The sequence below is a fragment of the Schistocerca americana genome, chromosome 2 (genome assembly GCF_021461395.2).
Source record: "Schistocerca americana isolate TAMUIC-IGC-003095 chromosome 2, iqSchAmer2.1, whole genome shotgun sequence".
In the NCBI taxonomy this organism is placed as follows: Eukaryota; Metazoa; Arthropoda; class Insecta; order Orthoptera; family Acrididae; genus Schistocerca; species Schistocerca americana.
Window position 1 is genome coordinate 75,396,510 of NC_060120.1, and position 12,006 is coordinate 75,408,515.

The window sequence follows — 12,006 nt, forward strand, 5'->3', positions numbered from 1 at the left end:
AATGCAGAATGGATTTGGATGAGACGCAGCGTGCAGGGCAGTTTGGTTTTCAATGTGGTGTTGCAGGTATGGAATGATGGCACGAATCTGATATGCGAGGAGGGGCGTTGAAGACACCAATGACTGAGAAAGCGATGAAGAAAACAGAATGTGTGAAAATCACGTCGCTTATCCTGTCGCATCCAACCTAACTGAGCATGGAAGTGAATGACACATCAAACAACCGAGTGTTAACAAATACCTGAGGCAAGCATTCATGACTGGCTCAAAGATTCTGGAATTTTCACTGTTCGTGCGGTGTAGAGCTGTGTCACAGCAGTAAGGATTTGGCAGGATTATCGACTGCGCTAGTTTCAAACAAAAATTTAAATTAGGCAAGAGAGAGATTTTTTGCTTATGCAACAGCCTATTTTCTCAATTTAGATGGCCATCCAAGATTATCTATAGATCTCTTATTGTTTTTTGATTAATGGTATTGAGTTATTCATCTGAATGGCATGTCAAACTGTGTTCAAGAACTTTTTGTGGGAATATAATGTTCTTGACATGCAAATATTGTTCCGATAGGGCATAGCAAAGGAAGGAAGAAAGTATACTTGAAAACAATTTTGTTTGTGGGATTGCGACCTGAGAAAGAAATTCGTCAGTAATTCTCCGATTCTCGTGCACACATTTTTTTCCAAAATTCTTCTTTTCTTCAGGAAAAAACGGCGATCACAGTTTTGCATTAGAAAACTAAACGCGATACACGAATGAAAGTGTTTATTGCGAGGGTAGCTGAATCAATTATCATTTAGTACTACAGGAAACACGCTACGTATCAGTCATTATCTATAGTTTTCGAAAATGGCAATTTACTTAATTTCTTCAAGGAAACTGGTCATTCAACAACTTCCGTGCAGACTGTTTCGCAACTCCCTGGGTGAGCGTTTTCATAGTACATTCAAATAGAATTGTGTAAAACATAATTTCTGCATGTACCAAATACTCCACAAGCCACTATACGGTGCGTGGCGGAGGATAGCTTGTGCACTGATAACCGTTCTGTTTCCTGCTCTAGTTTCATATGGAACGAGGGAGAAACGAATGTCTTCGCGCCTCTGTACTAGGTTTAATTTCTCGTATCTCGTCTTCACGGTGCTTAAGCGAGATGTGCGCAGGTGGTAGTAGAATCGTTCTGCAGTCAGCTGCGTATGCCGCTTCTCTAAACATTTTCAGTAGTGTTTCAGAAAAAGAACGTCGCCTTCCCTCCAGAGATTCCCGTTTGAATTTGCAGAGCATGCCCGTTACATTCGCGTTTTAGGAATCTCATAAACTTGGCTGCTTGCGCACGCAACAGGGAAACGCGTGTGCATGGATGAGGTTACTTATGTGGCAACCTTTAGTGGAGATTAAGATTTTGTTCTTCTGCACCGTTATTCAAGAAAATGACAGTTAATGCAATTTGGTGCAATGTGCTTGACATGCGACTTGCAATAGCCAGTTTTTCGTACCAATGATGGACGTTGACCAAAAGCGGTAGTAAATTAATAAACTGTTCTACTTCAGACAACTGTCATGAGTTTCCTGAAGGAAAACAAATAGTTTCAGTCTGTCAAGCACGTTTTTCGAGTGTCTATAATTTAAGTATTTATATTGTACACCCTCGTATTACGCCATCGGCTTGAAAATGTACGCGAACGGAATGTTTTGAGGCATGCACTACACCTACTAGGATGTAAGAAAGATAATTACGAAAAAAAAACAATATTTGAATGATACATTTATTTCCATTGTTAGCCTTTGAGTGTTGATGAAAATGACAGTCATACGTTTCTGCTTTGTAAAAAACGAAATCCTTTACAGGAAGAGGTACGGTGAAAAATATATGAGTGACGTTTTCTAAACGCAACATAGCAGTCAGCTTGAATAAAATTAAAGAGAAAAGAAGAGCAATCAAATCTACAAGATAAGTTCTTCAAAGAACATCCCTTTTTGTGGTCATTTACGAAGAAAATTTCGTGATTTAGTGGAGATTAAGATTTTGTTTGATACGTAGATTCTGAGGTAGGGACAACAACTGCAACATTTTTTCCTGCAGAATTTAGAGGTTAGTTGCGTCGTGAAATTGTGACTTCGTAATGAACACATATTACAGAAGTATGAAGCCAGAAGCTATTCGTGCACGTTGTCGAATAGTTATTAAGTAAAGAATCTGTTATTATGATGACAAAAATTTTAACGGATGTTGAAAGATTGGCAGGTGAATCTGCTTAGCGTCTGAAACAAGTAAACTGATAACCAGACGAAAAAAAAAAGAAAAACGTCGCTCTGTTTTCAGAAAATGCAGCCGTGGTATGCATTGTCCGTGAGAAGAAAGGAATGAAGGAAGAGGTAGTAATACAAATTGAGTATCTACAAATTTAACAGTTCCTGATTACCAGCAGGCTTAATAAATAAAATTTTTAAATTACCGAGAGAAAATAATAAGCTTATATGTAGATATGTACTTAGTTTTGACATACTCTCGGTTTGATAGTGTGTAATTAATAAACGGGAATTATGTCAACCCCAGTATTATTCGTGTAGGCGTACATGCCATAGGTGCAGTATTTACCTGTTACAGTGGCAGTTTGGTAACCGCGATCCCTAGTAAGCAACTTGCATATTCATATGTGCATACTACAAAATGTTTAATAGAGCAGAAAACGTCACATGAATTCTACAATGCACAAACAAATAAACGGTTAGAAACTGTTTCATAATACTACCTGCCTAAGAGTTTCATCTCCCCTGTCGTTTAAGTGTGATTGTCGATCTTGCGTTTTTTCTGAGAAAAAGTTCACTAACCGCTTTAGTGTCCACTCATACAAACAAAAATCTGTACCGTTTTGCGTTCATACTAGCATAAAAAAGAAATAAATGACCTTTTTTGTTTAAAATAGGAAGGTAACGTTTTTGTTAGAAAAGTTATAGTTTAAATTACCATTTAATGACAATATATAGTTGGACAAATTTTGATTGTTTTCTCTAACGTTTTTATTTCGTGCAAGAAGAGCAACTCTGTAAGTCTAATTGTTTTTCCTCATATTAGGCTATTGATGATTTCGTAAAGGGAAGTGGCTGCAAATTGTTATGAAGTCAGTAAGCATCGCTCTGCAATAGAACAGTATACCGTGCCACCGAATAGACAATATCTGTTACTTTTAAAACACTGGTTTGAAGCATTACATAGTTTAACAAAAGTACGAATCACCATAGAGTTTACAAAGAAATCAAGCTTCTCGACGACTACAACGCCTGAATATAAATAGTTCTAATTACGCACAACGATTCACACTGTATTTCAGTCTTACTATTATTGACACTGTTTAAGTTTAATTTACTGTAGATGATACCGTCGTACCGAGACCAGATTATAATGCATGTCTCCTTGTAACAAGCGGGATATGTCAGTTGAAGAAACGAAGGAAGGCAAAGGTGTGAAACAACAGGACCTTGCGTAATAAACTACTGCGGTGTTTAAACCTACCTTCTGGTTCAGCACAGCTTTAATACCTTAGATTTCCGTTATCTCTGAGTTTTGTCCTGCTATATTAACTTTGTGGTATCTGTACAACAGACTTATAATTCATACAATGTCATTTGTTTTGAAAGCAAACGAGCGAACTCATTTCCATAGTTCGAATTGAAACTGATTTATTATTTTGAGAAAACTGACATGGGGCTGCAGTCTTGCTACGTACTTCTACTACACCTTTCTGTAAATGCTGGAAAGGCTGCATACATAAATTAGCAGCGGAAAAATCTTCGCGGAAAACGTTACACGGAAACCTTGGACTGTTGGGAAGTGAGAAACAGTGTATGCACAACGACAGTGAAACACGCGATGCAAAATTTGGCAGAGTGTTTAAGCTTCATTCTTGTTATGTCTTCCACGATAACTGGAAAGCGAAATTGACAGTCAGACATCCCGAAAGGAAAAAGAACAGCATGAAACTATGCTCAGATAACTTACTTCCAGAAAAAATGAAGATAAAAGTATAAATTTATGTTGCAGTCTAGTCAGACCACCACCAAACGGCTTGATTTGCATTGAAACATATGTCTGATCTTTCTTCCTGAGAACACAGATGTTTTTCAAAATACCTTAGCAAACACAAGTGCGTTAGGAAGTTATGTACATTGGTATTTGGCTAGCCCAAAGCTGTACATGATTTCAGCTTATATGGCTGCATAAATGAAACGTTTTTCATCGTAATGTTTGCGGTGAGAATGATCCACGTTACATGTAACTATCAACATGCTGTTGATGTATTTTCTCAAACTAACGCTAGCGTATGAGACACTGTCTTAGCTCTCGTAAATTCTCTTAACAGTCCTTGAAATAACGAAAACAAATATCACACTTCTTCGACTACTTGGTAATGAATTTAATCTGCGGCAAATTTTAGGTACTTTGTTCCTAGACAAGTAAAGCATAGAAGATATTTAGTTAATAGGAATGTCTAGTTTTTTCATAATAATTTGTAGAAAATACGCATACCGTTTCATAAAAGATAAGTCAGTGGTGGCGATAGTCGGTCACTAAATATATACGATGTTTCCAGAATGAAATTTTCACTCTGCTGCGGAGTGTGTGCTGATATGAGACTTCTTGGCAGATGAAAACTGTGTGCCGGACCGAGACTCGAAGTATGGAAGGTAGGAGACGAGGTACTGCCCGAAGTAAAGCTGTGGGGAGGGGTCGTCAGTCGTGCTTGGGTAGTTCAGATGGTAGAGCGTTTCCCCGCGTAAGGCAAAGGTCCCGAGTTCGAGTCTCTGTCCGGCACACAGTTTTAATGTGCCAGGAAGTTTCATGTACGATGCTATTTTGCCAAATCGACTCCGGGCGTATCACCTATTTTTAAAAGCGTACATACTTTTTTACATACATTCTTTAAATTTCTGTATGTTACTGGGATAAAATACGGGGAGCGAAAGGTTATCAGCATCTTTTACAGGAACAGAAGGCTGCTACAAGTGTCGGAGGGCATGAAAGGAAAGCAGAGGTTTAGAAGGGATTAGACGAGACAGGGTCGTAGCCTATTCCCAATGTTATTTAGTGTGTACATTGAACAAGCTGTGAAGGAAATCAAGAAGAATTGTAGAAAAGTTTGACGATGACGTTGTAATTTCAGACACTTGGAGATACAGTTGAACGGAGTGAACGGTGTCTTGAAAGGAGAATGTAAGATAAAAGCGAGAAATTTATTGACATCGAGTGTAAATTTCAGTGTCAGGAAGTCTCTTCTTAAGGTAATTGTCTGGATTGTGACCTTTCACGGAAGTGAAATGTGGACAATAAACAGTTCTGACATGTAAAGAGTAGAATCTTTTGAAATGTGGTGGTACAGAAGAATGCTGAAGATTAACTGGGTGTATCGCGTAACTAATGAGGAGTTACAGAATAGGATTGGGGAGAAAAATTTGTGGCATAACTTGATTTGATAGGACACATTCTGAGACATTAAAGCATCGTCACTTCAGTAGTGGAGGGGGGGGGGGTGTTCGTGTTTGTGAGGGGGTGGGGGGTAAGAAATTGCAGAGGGAGGCCATGAGACAAGTACAGTTTGCAGGTTTAAATGAACGTCTGTTGCAGCAGTTATTCGGAGGTGGAGAGACTTGCTCAGCATTGAGTAGCATGGAGAGCTGCATCAAACAAGTATTTTTTTTTTACTTTATTTTAACTTAGAAATGTGTCGCAGCATTTTGGAGCGACATACTTAAGATTAGAAGCATTAAACGTGGAGAAACGTGCATTGAATGTATTGCTACTTCAGATATATAGTAAACGATAGATATGCTCTCGAGCCGTTGAATATGAGCACGTTTATTATTACTGGAAACTGCAAATCGGGATGTATTTATTGTAACTATATATGAGAACAAACTGCATTCTTCTATTAGCTAATTAACTTCGTAGTTAATTTTATAATATCATTTGTTATTCAGCGTCGCTGAGCGATCTTTGACATTTAAAATATTAACTTCCTGTACATGAAAGCGGTATTTAATGCATATTTGTAAATAAAAGAATGAGAGCAAAAAAAAAAAACTCTCAGCTTTAGTATCCATAAAATACTGGTATGGTAGCTTATATTATTTTAGTCTGCTGGCATACTAGTAAACGATAATTATATATTTTACTCTTTCGTGGTTTTTCTGACTGCTACAAAAATCATTAAAACTATTATTACTTGTTTGTAAACGCTTAAAAATATAATTGTCTACTTCACAAAACTTGTTACTAAGTAACATTTTACTGATTGTAATTAGAAAAACACAAATATACAGAGTTATTTTGTTACAATGAATGCGGAATACAGCTAGAACGTTTATGTGTAATTCCTTCTGCATAACGTATAAGTCCAAGGAAAACATAAATAACCCCTATAAATAAATTTGTTTTTGGATGGGATCCGTCTTAAGCAAAATACAATTCGTCTTCCCTTCTATCACCTACACAGGTTTCACTCAAGTTTCAACATCATCAGTGGGATTTCACTTTCCTTCTTGTTACCACGTACTGTGGGTTTCCAGGTCTTTTATGTTCCGCATTACAGTTGTTATCCTTTGACAGCGACGTTTTGCTGCTAGTTTGTAAGCAGCAACAGCGACAGTTTTGCAGTTTCTCACAGTGAAGAAAAAAAAACAGAAAACAGAAAAAATTAGACTGTGAAAGGAAAACAGCTGTGACACAAAAAATAAAAAAGAACAGAAAAACCCCAGAATGTGGCAACAATACAGAAAATAAAAGCCCAATAATAATGCTGAAACTTCATCGAAACGTGTCTGGGTAATAAAAGAAAAGATAAATTATGTTTTGTTCCAAACATAAAATTATTTGTAAGCATATACGGAAAGAAGGGCTTCAAAGTTAAGAGGAAGAAAATATCTGTAACAATCATTCAAGAAGAGAATTCTAAAACAGTTGTGACATCAGTCTCCTCAGTCAGTTGTGCATTGTAAATAGTGAATGAATCAAGCTTTGCTGGTCTGCATGCTAAACTTAATTTAATTTACTTATAACATAAATCCCTCTCTCACTGTATGTACCGGAGTGGAACAGAACAGAAAACCGCTAACGTTAGTTAGAAGTACTCTCCACTTTTTACCGTGTAGTGACTTGCGACTTATACAGAATGCTGCTGCAGCTGTCTAAAGATGGAGTCAAAAATACAGTTGAGGTTGCGAACATCGACAACTGATCCTTGTCATAAAAATCTAAAAAAGGTGGTAGAGAAGTCGCAGTGAAAGGCGAGACGGAAGGGAGACCGTAAGCAGTGAAGCACGAGAGAAATGTGTGTTAGCAAAATCTACGAAGAAAAATAGGGGAAATATTTTGTAATAATGAAAGGCGCCCAAGAGAAAGCTGACTGGGAGATCTGAAAAAGACGTTAAGACTTGGCATGAACTAATGGGGTGGGAAAAATAAGAGAGCACGTTCAGTGGACTGGATGAAAGAAGCTCTATGCAGAGACTTGACTGTTGCAGTCATTGTGACCTTGGACGGTGTGGCGAAGAAAGCCAATACAAGGAAGGAACACCTGGAGACAGACAGGAAACACGGGCTTGCAAAGGCTTGAAGAATATGAAGATAGGTATTGCGAGACGAAGGAGAAGGCGGAGATCCAAATTTATTGAGAGGTTCCCCTAACCGTGCTTGTTATTTACATTTTTGGCAGACGTAATTAATGTTTTATGTGCTCAGTACGTATCCACAACTGATCGGCCACTATAGAATTGTTCATATTGTTTACATTATGTCAGGGATGACCTCTAGATATAGATGTAATCCTTCATAAACTGATAATGCTTTTTACAAAGACTACATTTTACGTATTGTGCGTGAATTGTGTTAAGCACGAAAATGGGATGTTTCTTGTCAGAAGGATGATGTTTTAAAGCAACACTTTTAACTTCGTTAAACAATTTTATTGTGTCTTCATTTCTAGGTAAGTGGTTTGAGAGCCTTCGACTGGATAAATTTCACATTATTCCTTAATAACAATGTTAGTGTCTGCCTTAGTAATACTTTATTTTTAAAGGTGATTCATATTCTTATTTCTTCTGCGTTAAAAAAGACATGATTTTTCGTGTTGCCTCAGAATAAGTATACATTTTAAAATACTTTGTAGATGCTGTCGTAAGCGGATACTATTTTTCTCTTGGACCTAAATATATTTCAGTGCTGTTGCATCATCACCAGTGGGATGTCCTCCTGCTTAGCCCCACATCTGCTTTATTTCTGAGTGCGCCAGCGTTGAGTTGTGCAGGCGTGCTTCACAGTTTGGGGGCAAAAAAGAAAACTCGTTAACAAATGGTGGGAGATTGGCGATTGTATCGTCCAAGACAATGCTCACAGAAATAAACAAAGGTGAAAATAAGTAATCAAAACAAACTCGCTGATGATAAAACAGCACTGAAACATGTTAGACCGAAGAGGCCAATGATAAAACTGTATTTTGTTAAAGGTGAAATCTTCAAGTTGCTGAGTTAACACGGGTTTAAGTAGTGAGGTTCTAAAATCGCAAGATGACAGCGTGCACTACGAGCACATTAGGCAAATGACTATAAAATAAACTCCTAATAAATTTCGCTGACTGTAAGTAATGGACATAAAAGTCTGATGTGCTGCTACTAGACGTGTACCACGAAAACTTAGCTAGGTGTGACTTTTACTGTTATGTTCGCTTATCCTATGTCGTAATTGATTCTAACGATGATAAGAATGGAAAAAGTGTCTATGTCCACTTAAAGTTTGTTTAATAATAAACATATGTCAGTTGTTTTTTGTGTTAAAGCTTTGTCAGTGACGCTCTACAACAGATTTTTTTTCGTAACTAGAAACAGTTCGTAAGAAGAATCAAGTCTAGTAGCTTAGGGTTTCAAAGTCAACTGACTTCCGTGCCATACAGTGAGACATGACTAACAATTCTTTCATACAAAAGAACCTATTTCGTGTTTTTTTTTATTTTATTAATTTCAGCGTGGAACAGGAATGTTGGGGTATATGTGCCTGCAGGCTTCTACCAGCTAATGTAGGAACTAGGCTGCAGTAGTAATTTTTGAATGACACGAGCGGGAAGCAGTAGTTGGAAAAGTAGTGATACAGGATTGTACCGCATCCGCGGTGTTATTTACCTGTACATTGGACAAACAATGAAGGAAAGCACGGATAAATTTGGCATGGGAACTGGGGTTCAGGGAGAAGAACATAAAATATCGAGGTAAGTACAGGCCTACTGTCTTAAGGAAACACAGTGGCGGTCTTGAAAATAGCTACATAATAATAACAATAATTATGATAATTAATGTAATTATTATAAACAAAAACTTTGAAGTTTGACAATGAAATTTTAAGACTTGGAAGGGCAGCTAACGTCGTGAGTAAAAGAGTTATAAAATGAACATCAATAAAAGTGGAACGTAGGTAACGGAGTGTAGTCGAATTAACGCAGGCAATGCTGAGCAATTAAACTGTGAAACGAGACACTGCAAGCAGTAGATGAGTTCTGCTATTTATGCAGAAAATAGAAGACGACAATCGAGTGGGGTTGTAGACTGGCTATAGCAAGAAAAGTGTTTCTAAGAAACAGAAATTTGCTAACGTGAAATATAAATTTAAATTTTAATAAGTCTTTTCTGAAGACATTTGTTTGAAGTGTAGCCTTGTGCGGAACCGGAACATGGACGATAAACATTTAACACAATATGTGAATAGAAGGTGTAACTGTAGTGTTACAGAAGAACGTTGAAAATTAAATAGATACTCTGATTAAGTAATCAAGGACAAAAGAAGGTCAGCATCGGTCATAATGTTGTCTATACTTTTTATCGCATTGTAGATCTAGATTTAAATTGACAGTGTATTATAAGTAGTCATGTAGACTTACTAATGCTTGTACATGGCAGAGTTAGATGTCAACATGTGTCGTTATAATTACGTTCAGTCTACATGACTACTTATAACGCACTGATGACACCTGCTTTGTCAGTTGAAGGCAGAACCATTACGACCGATGCTGACCTTCTTTCTGTCCAGGATTGCGTCACAGTCGTATAGCGTAATCATGCCCAGGCAATCAAACATGATGTCGATTAAGTAATGAAGAGGTAATGAATCGAAATAGGGAGAAAAGAAATTAGACTTAAGGACACGTCCTGGCAGGGCAGATGCTGAGGCACCAAGGAATAGTTGATTTGGTATCGGAGGCAACTGTTCGGAAAGGGAGAGGAAGTTTGGACAGAAGTAGGCAGATTCAAATGGGTGTAAGATGTAGCTGTTAGACAGAGATGAAGAGGCTTGCATTGGAGTGACTAGTGGAGAGATGGTTCAAAGCAACTGTCAGACTGAGACAACAATAGAAGCTTTCATGAAGGTATTGTTTCAATAAAAGTCTCCTAGATGTGTGACCAAGTCAGGCTGGAATGTGGTCCAATTTATAGACAGTGACATATGTGGTTAATATTACACGAGTGACACGGCCACGTACTGAGGAGGGTTTAAACGTCATATCAAAAACGCCTTCGGCGTCTGAATTTCAAATTTTATTTTACTTATGCAACCAGTTCAAATGGCTCTGAGCACTATGGGACTTAACTTCTGAGGTCATCAGTCCCCTAGAACTTAGATGAAGAGGCTTGCATAGGAAAGACTAGTGGAGAGATGGTTCAAACCGTCAGACTGGGACAACAATAGTAGGCTTTCATGAATGTATTGTTTCAATAAAAGCCTCCTAGATGTGTGACCGAATCATGCTGGAATGTGGTCCAATTTATAGTCGGTGGCATATATGTGGTTAATATTACACGAGTGACACGGCCACGTACTGAGGAGAACGTCATTTCAGAAACACCTTCGGCCGCCTGTATTTCAAATTTTATTTTACTTATGCAAACAGTTTCAACTGACGCTTGGAGAGAACGGCAGAGGATAGAATTCCAAAGAAAATGATGAAAGGTATGATCCATTTAGTTAGGCGAAAAGGGAGACCTAGAAGAAGACGGCTCGACGAGGTAATAATGGATATCACCAGTATGGGAGTCCGGTGGTGGAAAAGAGCAGCAAATAACCGTGAAGTGTGGAGGAAGGTCGTTGAAGAAGCCAAGGCTCACCAAGGGCTGTAGCGCTACTGAAGAAGAAGAACCAGTTTCGGCGTTTCATTAGCTATTTCGATTGCTCGTGAGATTGGATTCTTCTCATACGTCGGTCAAGCGCCTGAAGATACCATAGTGAAAGTGGCCGCATAGGTAAAATAAAATTTGGGATAGAGATGGCTGGAGGCCTTTTTGATTTGATGTTTTGTAGCGAACAGACGAAGCCCCTCAGCCATCCTGTATACAGATGGACTCACGGGGACTCGAGAAGGGCGTTGCTGAATGTGTTAGTGAATGTCGCGTACCGTTTCCGCGTTACCAGTGAGCGCGGATTGATTCGCATTGTCGGCCATTGTGGCTACCAGAGGAGGGACGAGCCATTTGCGATGCCATAGCGGAACCCCGTCAGGAATCTAGGCGCCCTATTCTCTGTGACGTAGGTGCGTGGGGGAGGCCGGCCGTGCGCGAGGCGTATCGATCGCGCGCACTGCCGCCCCCGGGCACGCGGCGCCGCTAAGACGGCGGTGGCTCGACGGAGATTCGCGACCAGAGCAGAGCACGCGGGGGGCAGAGCCGGGGCCAGCTGGAGGGCGCTGCGGTACTGACCTGCAGCAGTGCGGCGGCGGAAAGACGGCGGCTCGGGGACCGCTCCGGGCTGCCGCCGAAGCCTCACTGAGCGCGCCGTCTCTTCATCTTGTAGTGGTGTGGCGGCGGCGGCGGCGGCGGCGGCAGCGCCGGCCCACCCCTGAAATAACTGCTGAGAGGGGAAGCGCCTCGGCGCGCCAGCTGCATTCCGAGCGCGGCGCGTCCCTTGTGTTCCAAGACGGCCGCGGGCCAGGTAGTCGCCTCCAGGCTGCAGGCTCCAGGCCGCCCCGCGTAAACAAC

General features: G+C 39.7%; 1 long non-coding RNA gene across 1 annotated transcript in view; it reads right to left on the minus strand.

Moving 5' to 3' along the window:
- Positions 1-11,785, minus strand: part of LOC124595180 — a 149,812-nt gene extending 138,027 nt beyond the window's left edge. Inside the window, exon 1 of the long non-coding RNA XR_006978183.1 lies at positions 11,728-11,785. This is a non-coding gene — a long non-coding RNA (uncharacterized LOC124595180). The remainder of the gene's footprint in view (positions 1-11,727) is intronic.
- Positions 11,786-12,006: the final 221 nt, after the last annotated feature.